The following is a 14,928-nucleotide window of genomic DNA, read 5'->3' on the forward strand; positions in this document are numbered from 1 at the left end:
AGTCAGAAGATGGGGGGTTCCCCTAGGTATTTGATGTGGTCCTCTCGCCAAATCAAGGTAAACTGAGACTTGAGTTGCATGACTTCTGGTTTTGGGAGCATGATGTTTAGAATTTCTGATTTGCTAAGGTTGATTTTAAAGTTGCTGACCTAGCTGCATCTGTCCAATTCTTGTTGGACAGCGGGTAAGGCCTAGCTGGGGTTTGTGATATAGACCAGGAGGTCATCAGCGAACGAGGCTACCTTGTGTTCATTCTGAGTGGCTCTGTAGCCCTCTACGTCTTTATTTGCCCTGATTGCGTTAGCTAGCAATTCCATTGCTAGGATATACCGTTTCTGATGTTAATTGGTCTGGAGAGTTTCCCATTTACCTGGATCTGTGCTGTGGGTTTATTATATAGGGCCATTATCCAACTTATTATTCTGTTGCCCAATCATATTTTTCTTAGAGTGGCCTCCAGAAATGTCTGGCTTACTCAATCGAATGCCTTTTCAGCATCGACAGATAGAAGACATAGTGGTCCGTTTGCCTCCCATGCCCTTTCTGTCAGGAAGAGCATTCTGATGGTGTTGTCCCTGGCTTCTCGTCCCTGGACAAATCCCACTTGATCTCTATGGATGATATGGGGAATAAGGGCTCTTAGACGTGTGGCTAAAGTCCTTGCAAAGATTTTCGTGTCTGGGCGGTAGTTCTCGCACAGCATGGGATCTCTGCCTGGTTTCAGCAGGACCATGATGATAGCTTGTAGTGCTTGGTGTGGGAACGGGCAGCTCCCCGATACTGCATTAAAAGCCCTTCTCAATATCAAGACAACCTAGGGAGAAGCTGTCTGGAAGCTGGTCTCTTCCCTACTTTCAAGTTCTGGATCTCCTCTAGGATCTCTTGTTCCAGGAGGTTCTGTTCTAGCTTCTTCACCTCTTTTGGGGGAATCGGTGGCAGGATGTGACTATGTAGATACTGTTCGATGGCTAGCGGGGTGGCTCCTATCGGGTCACTTGCATGACCCCCGATGATATATAGCTCGCTAAAGTGTTTCCTAAAACACTCTAATATGTCGTTTGTTGCATGGACCTTCCCTTTCTCCTTTGAATTCATTGCAAAGATGTAGGTCTGGTTTTCCCTTGGGTTCAGTGCTCTCGCTAGTCAGGAGCTGCATTTATTGCCATACTCATAGAATCCTCCCTTTATTCTATCTCTTGTGCACAAATGTGCTCGGTCCATGGCCCCTAGTATCTGTGGGCATGATGTCGAGATCTCAGCATTTAACGATGGGGAGGCTTTAGACTTATTAGCTTGCTCCGCCTTATATAACTGCGTAATTAGGTCTGTCAGCTTGCTCATCCTATCCTTTTTAAGTCTCGACTCATGGGAAAATAAATATACCACTCAAGACGCACTTCAAGGCTTCCCCTTTGTATTGTCGGTGAAGTCGTGTTTGTTTTATGAAATTCCTCAAAGGATTGTCTAGTCTCTTTCAGGCAAAGAGTGTTGCTTAAGAGATTATCATTAAGTCTCCATGAGTTAGGTCGTCCCCCTCTTTCCCTCCCAACAGAGCCCCATACAGAGGGGCATATAAAGTTGCCCATAGAGCTTCCAGGGTCCAAGTCCAGTAGACCATAGGAGATGAAGATGTAATCCAGCCTCCCTGGGTGTAGAACCCTCCAAAGGTCAACGAGTCGCAACTCTGACAACCGCCTCCGCAATCTACACAAGACCACCAGGGAAGAATTGGACTTACCAGAGGATGTGTCCTGGCTAGGTTCTAGGCAGAGGTTGATGTCCCCTCCGAGGACAATGTTGGAGCCCAACACAAACTGTGCCAGTTCTCCCAGTATGCAGTATCCAAATGAAATCTGACCTGTATTGGGAGAGTAGATGTTAGACACTGTAAGTATCTTGTGACCCAGTTCTAGTTTTAGAAATACATATCTGCCCTCGATGTCCATTTTAGAGGCAAAAAGTTTGTGCGGAAGGCTTTTGTGGATTGTTAGGATACTCCACATGACTTTTTCTCAGGGTGCACACTGTGATACCAACTGGTGTAGTGTTTGTTGTTGCATTTAGTGAGGTGGACACAAAAATGTGTCTCCTAAAAAGTGCTATCAGGATCTGATTTTTGTGCATGTGTGCCAGGATCTGACCCCTATTAGCGGGCTATTCAGAGCTCTGGCGTTGTAGGTGCAGAAAGAGATACTGGTAATGGTGGCAATCTAGAGACATTGAGCAGGGTCGTCCCGATGGCTGGGGCATGAGGCATTGGGGGGACATTGAGAGAAGAGAGTAGTAGGGACAGACAGGGAAGATATGGTGTGGGGGTGTGGTGACAGAAGACATTCATTGTGTCGATCAGGGTGGAGTACCCTGATCTCAGGAGGTGGGAAACTAACCTAAGGTCAGCTACAGACGGCACTGGAGTGGCACCGGCCCAGCGAGGGAAGAGACTGGAGGCATCAGAGTAGTCCAGCCACCCTCTCTGCCCCCACTAGAGTACTATACATTCTATACATTCAAGTCAAGTACATGACTATAGCTAATTCCTGCATGTTAACTAAAATGTCTATTAAACATTATTAACATGGCCAAGAGACGAGTGAACTCGGCCCGACCATCTTAACCATGCATTAATACGTCAATAACAAGTCAAATTAAGCAATGGAAAGTAATGGTGGCAGCATCAATAGATGCAAATAATCCAAAAAAGTTTATTCTCCCATATCAAAAAAGTAGTACAGTGACGGCTCAACCAACAATTTGGTCTTCATCAAGTTCATCAATACATATAAATGCATACTTTAAAAATAAAAAAACACTAAAAACCATGCACCAATCACCATATAGCAAACACATAAGCAACTGGTCAGTGCAGGTGTTAATACTAATCAGAATAATCATTAAAATATACAACACATGACAGGACAACATAAACAAGAACTTGTTTCAATCCTCTGGTGATCCATCCATCCATCCAGTCCACGTTAGCGTCTCAAAGAGACAGTGCGCCTGCGTCAGAGGTATATACTGCGCATGCCCTGGAACGCACGACCTCACACGGGAGTTAATGCGCATGCACAGCGTCATAACGGCACGTCATTCTGGCGCATCATCTGAGGTTCCCCATTGGCTAGTATCTGTGTCTTCAGTATAATCATATACGTTTAAAGAGGATATGAAACGGAGAGAGGATTTACTACACAAATCTCCTATATTATACATATAAAAGGGTACATATCAGCGCCACAACAACAAAGCAGTGTGGTATATGATCATTTAAACAGGGAACCGCACTAATAACCCAGTGTATATATGGCACCTATCCTAATACACTGGGATATATATATATATAGAAAAGGGTAAATATGGGTACATGGTAGAGCAATAACCCAATATCAATATGTAATCCCAGCAAATTAATTAAAGTTATATATTCCCAATTATTATACCTGATATAGTCATAAATCAATCTGACATAAACATTAAAAACTAATTTAGTATAGTTCGAAAGAATAAAGTTTATTTAGCAATTAATGAACCACAAAAAGTACTTTTTTATGCCAAAAAGAGCAAATTTTTTTATGCCAGAAAAGAAAAAAGTCTTTGTATAGAAAAAGATGGCTGGAGGGATGGATCTGGAGAACATTCTAGTCCTAAAAAACAAACACAGAATCGTTAAAATATATTGTTTAAAAAGCAATAAGGATCACATCTCTTCTCCCAGTGTATTCAGCAGGAAGGATCATAATCAAATATGAGGCAGATAATCATATTCTAATTTAACCGTTTCCAATCCAATTTGTATTCTGGTTTTCCTAGGGGGCTTAGTCTTTTCCTATCGTTATACAACCGCACCATATGCTGGCTAAAGCCAGTACTGCATGAGGTGACACGCTGAATAGGCCGCGACAGCAGAGAGGCTGGCAATATATAGTAAGAGAACCCCGACGGACATCTTCAAACATTGGAGCTGTACAGCCTTAAATCATAATGTCTTCAGAGGTCAGACAGTGGATTGGAAAGGGTTAAGTCCCTTTGGGGTCATCGTGTCAAGTTCATAGATCCAGTAAATGTTCTATCTCCTCCTCTAGGTAATACTGGAACGTGATCTATCACACGATATTTCAGTTGACATATGGCATGATTTTTTTCCATAAAATGTTGAGATATGGGCAATAAATTGCTGTTAGTATGGATGGCACTCTTGTGCTTAACTATGCGTGAGCGCACCTCTATCGTGGCTTCGCCTGCGTATGCAAGGCAACGAGGGCACGTGATAAGATAGACCACATAGCTAGAAGCACAAGAGTACCGCTCCCTAATCATGTATTTATTTCCACGCAACGGGTGTTGCCACAACAAGGAGGTTGCCACAGCAAGAACACCCGAGGCAAAGAAAAGTTCCCTTCCTCATAGGTGCAAAAACCGATTGTGTAGATCTTTTTTCACTCAAGAAAAATGATTTCACCAACCTGCTGCCAATATTAGAACCTCTCTTAAGTGCCATCATAGGTGCTATCTCGAATTCAAGCACATCCAATCCACTACTGGCCAACAAGGGCCAATGTTTCCTAATAATGGCTGTTACTCTCTGACTACAGCAGGTATATGTGGAGACAAAAGGTATTCTATTGGAAGTTTTTCTTGGTGGCTTAGGTTTCAATAAGTCTTCTTACGTAAGCAATCTTACTTTGGTTTTAGCTTCCTGCAGGAGGGGTTCCGGATATCCCCTCCTCGGGAATTTATTACCCATACCATTTAGTCTAGTGTCCACAAAATCGTCATGTGTCACACGTCTCACACGTAGCAATGGACTTCAGGGAAGGGAGTTTTTCATGGCATCTGGATGTAAATGTCATAGACCAAGAGGCTATTACGGTCAGTTGGTTTCACATGAAGGTCCGTTTTCAGACCACCCTCATATTTTTTCACAAAAACATTAAGGAATTGAATTTCAACATCTGACTGTGTTAAAGTAAATTTCAACTCTGGAAATACGTTATTAATCATCCCGTAGAATTCACAGAGTTCTGTCACTGCCCCCTCCCACAGGACAAAGACCTCATCAATATAACGATGCCAGCATTTAATCTTGTCGGAATATGGGGAAGAATAAATAAATTCCTCTTCAAAGCGTATTGGCGTATGTCAGCGCCATACTTGAACCCATCGCGGTGCCCTGTCGCTGCCGGTAGTACACCCCATCGAACACAAAATAATTGTTCGAAAGGATGTACTCCAGCAGCGACAGGGCAAACCGTGAGCATCTAGGGGAAATCTCCTCAAGGTAGTGTTGTATAGCCCAAACTCCCTTCTCATGAGTGATTGATGATCAAGGAGGTTACATCAAATGTAACCAGAATTGTAGAATTGGTTACTGTCATTCTCGAGATTTTACTCAAGAAATCCATGGTATCTCTCACATAGGATCTCACATTTTCAGCAAAGGATCGGAAAATCCTATCCAAAAACTGGGCAATTGAGCTGAAAAGTGAGCCACATCTCGACACAATAGTTCTGCCCGGTGGTTGTGTCAAATTTTTGTGGATCTTGGGCAAGATATTTACTGTCGGGACTATTGGATATTCGACATCTAAAATTTTTTCCAAGGATTTGTCAATAATACCATCATTACAGGCTTTATTTAATAACATGCGTCTCTGTACCTGAAAACTGTTAGTAGGGTTAGTATCCAATCTCTCATAGACCTCCAAATCATTTAATTGCTTATAGATTTCATTACAGTATTGTTTAACATCCATGATAACTATAGCCCCACCTTTATCGGCGTGTTTAACCACCACAGATCGGTCATCCGAAACAGCCCTTAATGCCTCATTTTCAACCTTGGTAAGATTATGACGGCTATTGCTGCCTTTATGTAACTCATCCATCTTCAATTTATTGATATCTTTACTTACTAATTTAGAAAAGACTTCCACTAAATGATTGGAAGTAGGGGGCTGGAACTTGCTTCTGTTGCACAGTCCAACACCCACCAAGGAGAAACCCTCACGGGGGTTGGACTGCGCAACAGGGGCAGAAGGCTGAGCAGAAAAAGAAACTTTTAAGCCTCAGATTTCTAATAAATTCCTGTAAATCAAGGTCTAATTCAAACCAGTTCATCTTGGTACTGGGGCAGAAAGAAAGGTCCTTGGATAAGACATTAATTTCAATTGTGGAGAGAGGTCTAGAGGATATATTTACCACAATATCAGGATTTACAGTCTCTTGTGTTCCGGAGGTGCCCTCTTGTTTAGGATGAGTCGTTATTACGCTCATATCTCTTTCTTGCTCTCTCATGTTTTCTACCACCTCGTCGTCTCTTGTAAACGAGGGTACTTTCCTCTTTGTTCTGGTTGACACAGTCTGACCTAAAAAAGAAGAGGAAGAACTGGCACCACCATCAATTCTACCAGACTGATCAGTTGACCCTGATCCAGTAGGTGAGCCTAGATGGGCATTTCTTGGTGCGTCGTCTATTAGATGTCTGTGCATATGAACCATTCGTCCTCGGTTTTGTTGTCTGCCAATTGAACACATGACCTTGCGAGTAATCTTCCATATCGCGGAACCACTTTGACTTTTTTACAGATTCCAACTCTTCCTTATGACGTTTTAGGGATATATCTTTCTTCTCCCGTATAGATTCCCAATCCGGCAACGGCATGACATCTAATATATTTTTCTCAATAGCCAGTAGGCGATCTTTACTCATTTGAATCTCAATCTGCAAGGATTCTATATTCAATAGAATGATATCAAATGAGAATTTATGAATAATTCCTTCGAATCTTGTGCAGAAGGCCACGTGCCTGGCATTAGTGTCGTCTGTATATGGGGCCTTAGGCCTCTTGGGATATGTCTCGCCTTGTAGTACTCACCTAATGTCGACATATGTAAAATGAGTGACGTATTCCTTTTCTTTTCCATCTCCCAACGTCTCAACAACTTATCCACCGTCGGTAAAGAGTGGTATGAATGCAGCAGAGGATGTTTCAGGGTCTGCCTGGGTCATCTGGTTTGGGCTCAAGGGTTCTACGGATGTGGTTGATTTCAACAGCTTGCTTGGGGCCTCTTTGTAGCAGGGAACTCCAAAAATTACCGGCCCAATCCTCTAATTGGGATAGAGTTGCTTCTTCAGACGGGCCAGCAGTCGCCGATGGTGATTTTCGAGATTATCGAGGTGCGACAGGATGTCCGTCAGCTGTACATCTTGTGTGTTAATAACTGGACTATGAGCTTTAGGTATAGAGAAAACTTTATCCTGAGACTCTTCGATCGAATTTAAGTGGTTGCCCACTTGCTTGAGATCTTGTTGTAAAATGGACAATGCTTCCTTACGGGAGGCTTCTAGCCACTTGAAAACAATTTTGTCAGGAGCGTCTTTAAATGCTTCTTCCGGTCCCACTCATCTTCAGAGTCATAGGAAGGTGGGGAACAAGCAGATGTAGCAGCTCCTCTCCCATGAGGCCTGTGTGAGGTACTACTATTCCTCACCTCCGGCATGGTTTTCCAGCTCGCTGAAGGTCTCCTATTTAGTGAGGCTTGGTTACCACCCCTGTCTCCGCTTGGAGCCCGCTGCTGCTCTGTATCCCCTGGGGCATGGGGGCTGGCTGCTGCACTTGGAGGGCCGGTGCGGGCTGCATGATGGAGGGCAGCCTGATCATTTTTTCTTCTAAGTTCCTTTTGTCATTATCTTATGATTAAAGCTTTCAGTGCCTTTCAGGTCATATTACTCGAATATCTTACACTGAATGTATACATTCATTATGGACCCCGACATATCGACTACTTGTTTTGTAACATTGTACAATTAGTTGTTTCAAAGTATTTCTTGGTTATAAATAAAGATTTGTTTAAAATCGTTTAAACTGACCCTTCTGAAGTAATCTGTGACTATAACATGTAATAGAATTACAGCGTCCAGCCTCCACTTGAGCTCGTTCAGTTTGTTCACCATCACCACAGAGAGTTCCAGAGTCTCACTGCTCTTACAGCAAAGAACTCCCTTCTTTGTCAGTGTAGAAACCACCTTTCCACTAGATGTAACCTTGTTACAGTCCTGGGTATAATAGATGATGGGAGAGATCTCTGTACTGACCCCTGATTTATCTATACATAGTTATTAGAGCGCCCCTTTGTACAGTCCTGGGTATAATAGATGATGGGAGAGATCTCTGTACTGACCCCTGATTTATCTATACATAGTTATTAGAGCGCCCCTTTGTACAGTCCTGGGTATAATAGATGATGGGAGAGATCTCTGTACTGACCCCTGATATATCTATACATAGTTATTAGAGCGCCCCCTTGTTAGAATCCTGGGTATAATACATGATGGGAGAGATCTCTGTACTGAACCCTGATATATCTATACATAGTTTTTAGAGCGCCCCCTTTTTACAGTCCTGGGTATAATAGATGATGGGAGAGATCTCTGTACTGACCCCTGATATATCTATACATAGTTATTAGAGAGCCCCCTTGTTACAGTACTGGGAATAATAGATGATGATAGAGATCTCTGTACTGATCGCTGATATATCTATACATAGTTATTAGAGCGCCCCCTTGTTACAGTCCTGGGTATAATAGATGATGGGAGAGATCTCTGTACTGACCCCTGATATATCTATACATAGTTATTAGAGCGCCCCCTTGTTACAGTCCTGGGTATAATAGATGATGATAGAGATCTCTGTACTGATCGCTGATATATCTATACATAGTTATTAGAGCGCCCCCTTGTTGCAGTCCTGGGTATAATAGATGATGGGAGAGATCTCTGTAATGACCCCTGATATATCTATACATAGTTATTAGAGCGCCCCTTTATTACAGTCCTGGGTATAATAGATGATGGGAGAGATCTCTGTACTGACCCCTGATATATCTATACATAGTTATTAGAGCACCCCCTTGTTAGAATCCTGGGTATAATACATGATGGGAGAGATTTCTGTACTAACCCCTGATATATCTATACATAGTTTTTAGAGCGCCCCCTTTTTACAGTCCTGGGTATAATAGATGATGGGAGAGATCTCTGTATTGACCTTTGATATATCTATACATTGGTATTAGAGCGCCCCCTTGTTAGAATCCTGGGTATAATACATGATGGGGGAGGTCTCTGTAATGTCCCCTGATATATCTATACATATTTATTAGAGCGCCCCCTTGTTACAGTCCTGGGTATAATAGATGATGGGAGAGATCTCTGTGCTGACCTTTGGTATATTATACATAGTTATTAGAGTGCCTCCTTGTTACAGTCCTGGGTATAATAGATGATGGGAGAGATCTCTGTACTGACTCCTGATATATCTATACATAGTTATTAGAGCGCCCCCTTGTTACAGTCCTGGGTATAATAGATGATGGGAGAGATCTCTGTATTCACCTCTGATATATCTATGCATTGGTATTAGAGTGCCCCCTTGTTACAGTCCTGGGTATAATAGATGATGGGGAAGGTCTCTGTACTGACCCCTGATATATCTATACATAGTTATTAGAGCGCCCCCTTGTTACAGTCCTGGGTATAATAGATGATGGGGAAGGTCTCTGTAATGCCGCCTGATATATCTATACACAGTTATTAGAGCGCCCCCTTGTTACAGTACTGGGTATAATAGATGATGGGAGAGATCTCTCTACTGACCCCTGATATATCTATACATAGTTATTAGAGTGCCCCTTTGTTACAGTCCTGGGTATAATAGATGATGGGAGAGATCTCTGTACTGACCCCTGATATATTATACATAGTTATTAGAGCGCCCCCTTGTTACAGTCCTGGGTATAATAGATGATGGGAGAGATCTCTGTACTGACCCCTGATATATCTATACATAGTTATTAGAGCGCCCCCTTGTTACAGTCCTGGGTATAATAGACGATGGGAGAGATCTCTGTATTGACCTCTGATATATCTATACATAGTTATTAGAGCGCCCCCTTGTTACAGTCCTGGGTATAATAGATGATGGTAGAGATCTCTGTACTGACCCCTGATATATTATACATAGTTATTAGAGCGCCCCCTTGTTACAGTCCTGGGTATAATAGATGATGGGAGAGATCTCTGTATTGACCTCTGATATATCTATACATAGTTATTAGAGGGCCCCCTTGTTACAGTCTTGGGTATAATAGATGATGGGAGAGATCTCTCTACTGACCCCTGATATATCTATACATAGTTATTAGAGCACACCATATTACAGTCCTGGGTATAATAGATGATGGGAGAGATCTCTGTATTGACCTCTGATATATCTATACATTGGTAATAGAGCGCCCCCTTGTTACAGTCCTGGGTATAATAGATGATGGGGGAGGTCTCTGTAATGTCCCCTGATATATCTATACAGATAGTCCCCGACTTGCGAACATTCGACTTACGAATTTCGCAAGATACGAACTATCTGTACAGCACAGTATGATGTAATGCTATGGCACAGTATGATGTCACGCTATGGCACAGTATGATGTCATGCTATGGCTCCCGCCCCCTAATGCTATGGCATTACATCATGCTGTGCAGGGACCGGGCAGGCTTCTATCAAGCCTGATAGAAGCCTGTCCGGTCACATCGCGGCTGCTGGGCAGCCGGGGGCCTTCTGAAAGGCCCTAGGGCTGTCTATGCAGAGCGCCTAGCAAGCCGTGCGCTTGATGGGCACTCTGCATAGGCAGCCCTGGGGCCTTTCAGGAGGTCCCCGGCTGCCTAGCAGCCACACAGCGTCCCGCGATCTCATCGTGGGATGCGGTACGGGCCCCCTGAACGTCGGGTGCCGGCCGTTCTTACAGCGGGCACCCGGCGGCAGCAGTTCCGACGAGCCGCGCCGCTCGTCAGAACTGTTAACACTTTAAATACCGCTGTCAGAGCGGTATTTAAAGTGTTAACAGTTCCGACAAGCGGCGCGGCTCGTCGGAACTGCTGCCGCCGGGTGCCCGCTGTAAGAACAGCCGTCACCCGACGTTGTATGGAGCGGGATCCACCCGCGATCCCCTCCATGCAACCATTTGTTCGACTTGCAAACAAAATGGACTTGCGAACGGGCTCCCGGAACGGAACCTGTTCGCAAGTCGGGGACTAACTGTACTTAGTTACTAGAGCGCCCCTTTGTTACAGTCCTAGGTATCATAGATGATGGGAGAGATCTCTGTACTGACCCCTGATATATCTATACATAGTTATTAGAGCGCCCCCTTGTTACAGTCTTGGGTATTATATCTGATGGGAGAGATCTCTGTACTGACCCCTGATATATCTATACATAGTTATTAGAGCGCCCCCTTCTTACAGTCCTGGGTATAATAGTTGATGGGAGGGATCTATGTATTGACCTCTGATATATCTATACATTGGTAATAGAGCGCCCCCTTGTTACAGTCCTGGGTATAATAGATGATGGGGGAGGTTTCTGTAATGTCCCCTGATATATCTATACTTAGTTACTAGAGCGCCCCCTTGTTACAGTCCTGGTATAATAGATGATGGGAGAGATCTCTGTACTGACCCCTGATATATCTATACATAGTTATTAGAGCGCCCCCTTGTTACAGTCCTGGGTATAATAGATGATGAGAGATCTCTGTACTGACCCCTGATATATTATACATAGTTATTAGAGCGCCCCTTGTTACAGTCCTGGGTATAATAGATGATGGGAGAGATCTCTGTACTGTCCCCTGATATATCTATACATAGTTATTAGAGTGCCTCCTTGTTACAGTCCTGGGTATAATAGATGATGGCAGAGATCTCTATACTGACCCCTGATATATCTATACATAGTTATTAGAGCGCCCCCTTGTTACAGTCCTGGGTATAATAGTTGATGGGAGAGATCTATGTATTGACCTCTGATATATCTATACATTGGTAATAGAGCACCCCCTTGTTACAGTCCTGGGTATAATACATGATGGGAGAGATCTCTGTACTGACCCCTGATATATCTATACATAGTTATTAGAGCGCCCCCTTGTTACAGTCCTGGGTATAATAGATGATGGGAGAGATCTCTGTACTGACCCCTTATATATTATTCATAGTTCTTAGGTCACCTCTCAACCATCTTTTTCTGATGTAATGACCCCAATTTTGATAGCCTCTCTGGGTATTGTAGTTCACCCATTCCGTTTATTATTTTAGTTGCCCCCTTTGTACCCGCTCAAGCTCTGATATGCCCTTTTTGAGTGCCGGTCACCAAAACTGTCCACAATATTCCATGTGTGATCTGACCAGTGACTTGTAAAGAGGAAGAACAATGTTCCCATCATGCACCCCTAGACCTCCTCTGATACCCCCATGATCCTATTTGCCTTGGCAGCAGCTGCCTGACACGGGTTGCTCCAGTTAGGCCTCCCTCACACAGGGCGTTTGCAAAACGTTGCCTCTTTTCAGCTGTGTTTTCAGCTCAGCTGAAACCGCTGCCCATTCATTTCAATGGGAGACTCAGCTGAAGATGCCCAAAGATAGAACATGCAGCGTTGTCAGCCTTGTGTGAGCCGCCCCATTGTAATAAATGGGAGCCTTGTACAGCGTTTAGAAGAGGGCTGAAAACACTGGTGAAAGCGCCCCGTGTGAGGGAGGCCTTAGGCTTACAGTAAACCACAATCCCCCAGTCCTTCTCCATGTCGGTGTCCCCACTGGTTTCCCATGTAGTGTGTAATGGTGACATGTATTTCCTGTCCGTGTGCAGAACCTCACATGTATCTGTGTTACACCTCATTTCCTACTTTTCTGCCCCAACTATCCAGATCCATTTGCCGCCGTATAGTTTTGTGTCATTTTACATTGTTTTGTATCATCTGCAAATATTGATATTTTACTGTGCAGTCCTTCTACCGGGTCATTTATATATTAACCCTTTCCAATCCACTGTCTGACGTCTAAAGACATTCTCATTGAAGGCTGTACAGCTCCGATGTCGGAAGACGTCCAGCAGGGTATTCTTACTGTATATTACTGGCTGCTCTGTTGTCGAGGGCCTTTCCAGCATGTCCAATATCGCAGTACTGGCTCGAGCCAGCAGATGGTGCCATTGTATAATGGCAGAAAGAGAAAGCTCCCTAGGAAACCCTGAATCCAAAATTGGATCGTAAAGGGTTAAGGCCGGCGATCCTCGGGCGTTGCGATACGCTGCTGTAGGAGAACACTTTGTCACTGTGATTTACCTATCATTATGATAGTTACAGCGCGGTAAATCACCACAACTTTCCGCTTGTGTACATCGGGCTGCGCTTTCCATAGTTATCCTACGTAAAGCGTTCATCGCGTTATCTGTGTGCGGATTATCGCCCGTGGACAGGAGGCCTAAGAAGGATAGGGCCCAGTCCTGACCGCTGTGGGGCCCCACCAGTAACAGTGACCTAGCCAGGTACCATTAATAACCAGAAACTGACATACAACTCTTATTCCATATGCCTCATTATGCCTCACTGGATGCTGCATCACTAACCCTTAACGACCGGGCCATAGTGTTTTTACGTCCTGCAGCTGCAGGACATGTATGGAGGGAGGTAGCGCCGCTATTTCCCTCCATACAGCGCGGGCGTCAGCTGTTTATTACAGCTGACACCCGCGTGCAATAGCCGCGCTCGGCCGTTCACGGCTATTAACCCTTTAAATGCCGCTGTCAATTCTGACAGCGGCATTTAAATCCCCCGAACGCTGTTTGGGGGTCCTGCACGCCCCCCCCCCCCCCCCCTCCCCGCGGTGAGATCTGGGGATCCGTGCAGGTGTCATGGCAGCCGGGGGCCTAATGAATGGCCCCAGGGCTGCCTTAGCAGACTGCCTATCAAGCCATCCACACAGGGTGGCTTAAAAGACTGACTGTAAAAAAGCAGTATGACGTAATGCTATAGCATTATGTCATACTACAGGAGCGATCAAAGCATCGCATGTTAAAGTCCCCCAGGGGGACTTCAAAGTAAAGTAAAAAAAAAAAAAATCAATAAAGTTTTTTAAATTGTTAAAAACAAGTTATAGAAGTTTAAATCACCCCCCTTTTTCCATATCTATTATTAAAAAATCTAAATCATAAAATAAAAATATGTATTTGGTATCGCCGCGTCCGTAAAAGTCCGATCTATCAAAGTAGCGCATTATTTTTTTTGCACGGTGAACGTTGTCCGAAAAAAAAAAATAAAGAACGCCAGAAATGCATTTTTTTAGTTACCCTGTCTCCCAGAAAAAACGCAATAAAAAGCGATCAAAAAGTCGTATGTATTCCAAATTGATACTATCGGAAACTACAGGACATCCCGCAAAAAATGAGACCTTGCTCAACTACGTCGATGAAAAAATAAAAAAGTTATCGCGCGCACAAAATGACTGCAGAAAATAATTGAAAAAAATGTAATATCTTAAAAAAAAAAATACAAGTACTACAGCAAAAACAATACTATATAAGTTTGGTATGGTAGTAATCGTACTGACCCATAGAATAAAAATATCAGGTCGTTTTTGTTGCAGTTTGTGCGTCGTAGAAACAGGACGCACCGAAAGATGGTGGAATGTCGTTTTTTTTTCCATTTCTCTACGCTAAGAATTTTTTAAAAGTTTTTCAGTACATTATATGGTACAATAAATAGTGCCATTGAAAAATACAACTCGTCCCGCAAAAAACAAGCCCTCATACAGCGACTTCGATGGATAAATAAAGGAGCTACGATTTTTTAAAAAGGGAGTAGGAAAAAACAAAAATGGAAAAAAGCAAAAAAGCCCGGTCACTAAGGGGTTAATGACGCAGACCCTTTTTTTCCCCCCATTTTCGTTTCCCCCCCCTTTAAAATCATAACTCCTTTATTTATCCATCGCCATCTGAGGGCTTGTTGTTTTTTTGCGAGACGAGTTGCATTTTTTAGTGATGCCATTCAATGTACCGTATAATGTACAGATCGTCCCCGACTTCTGAACAT

The sequence above is a fragment of the Eleutherodactylus coqui genome, chromosome 5, assembly GCF_035609145.1.
Source record: "Eleutherodactylus coqui strain aEleCoq1 chromosome 5, aEleCoq1.hap1, whole genome shotgun sequence".
Lineage (NCBI taxonomy): Eukaryota > Metazoa > Chordata > Amphibia > Anura > Eleutherodactylidae > Eleutherodactylus > Eleutherodactylus coqui.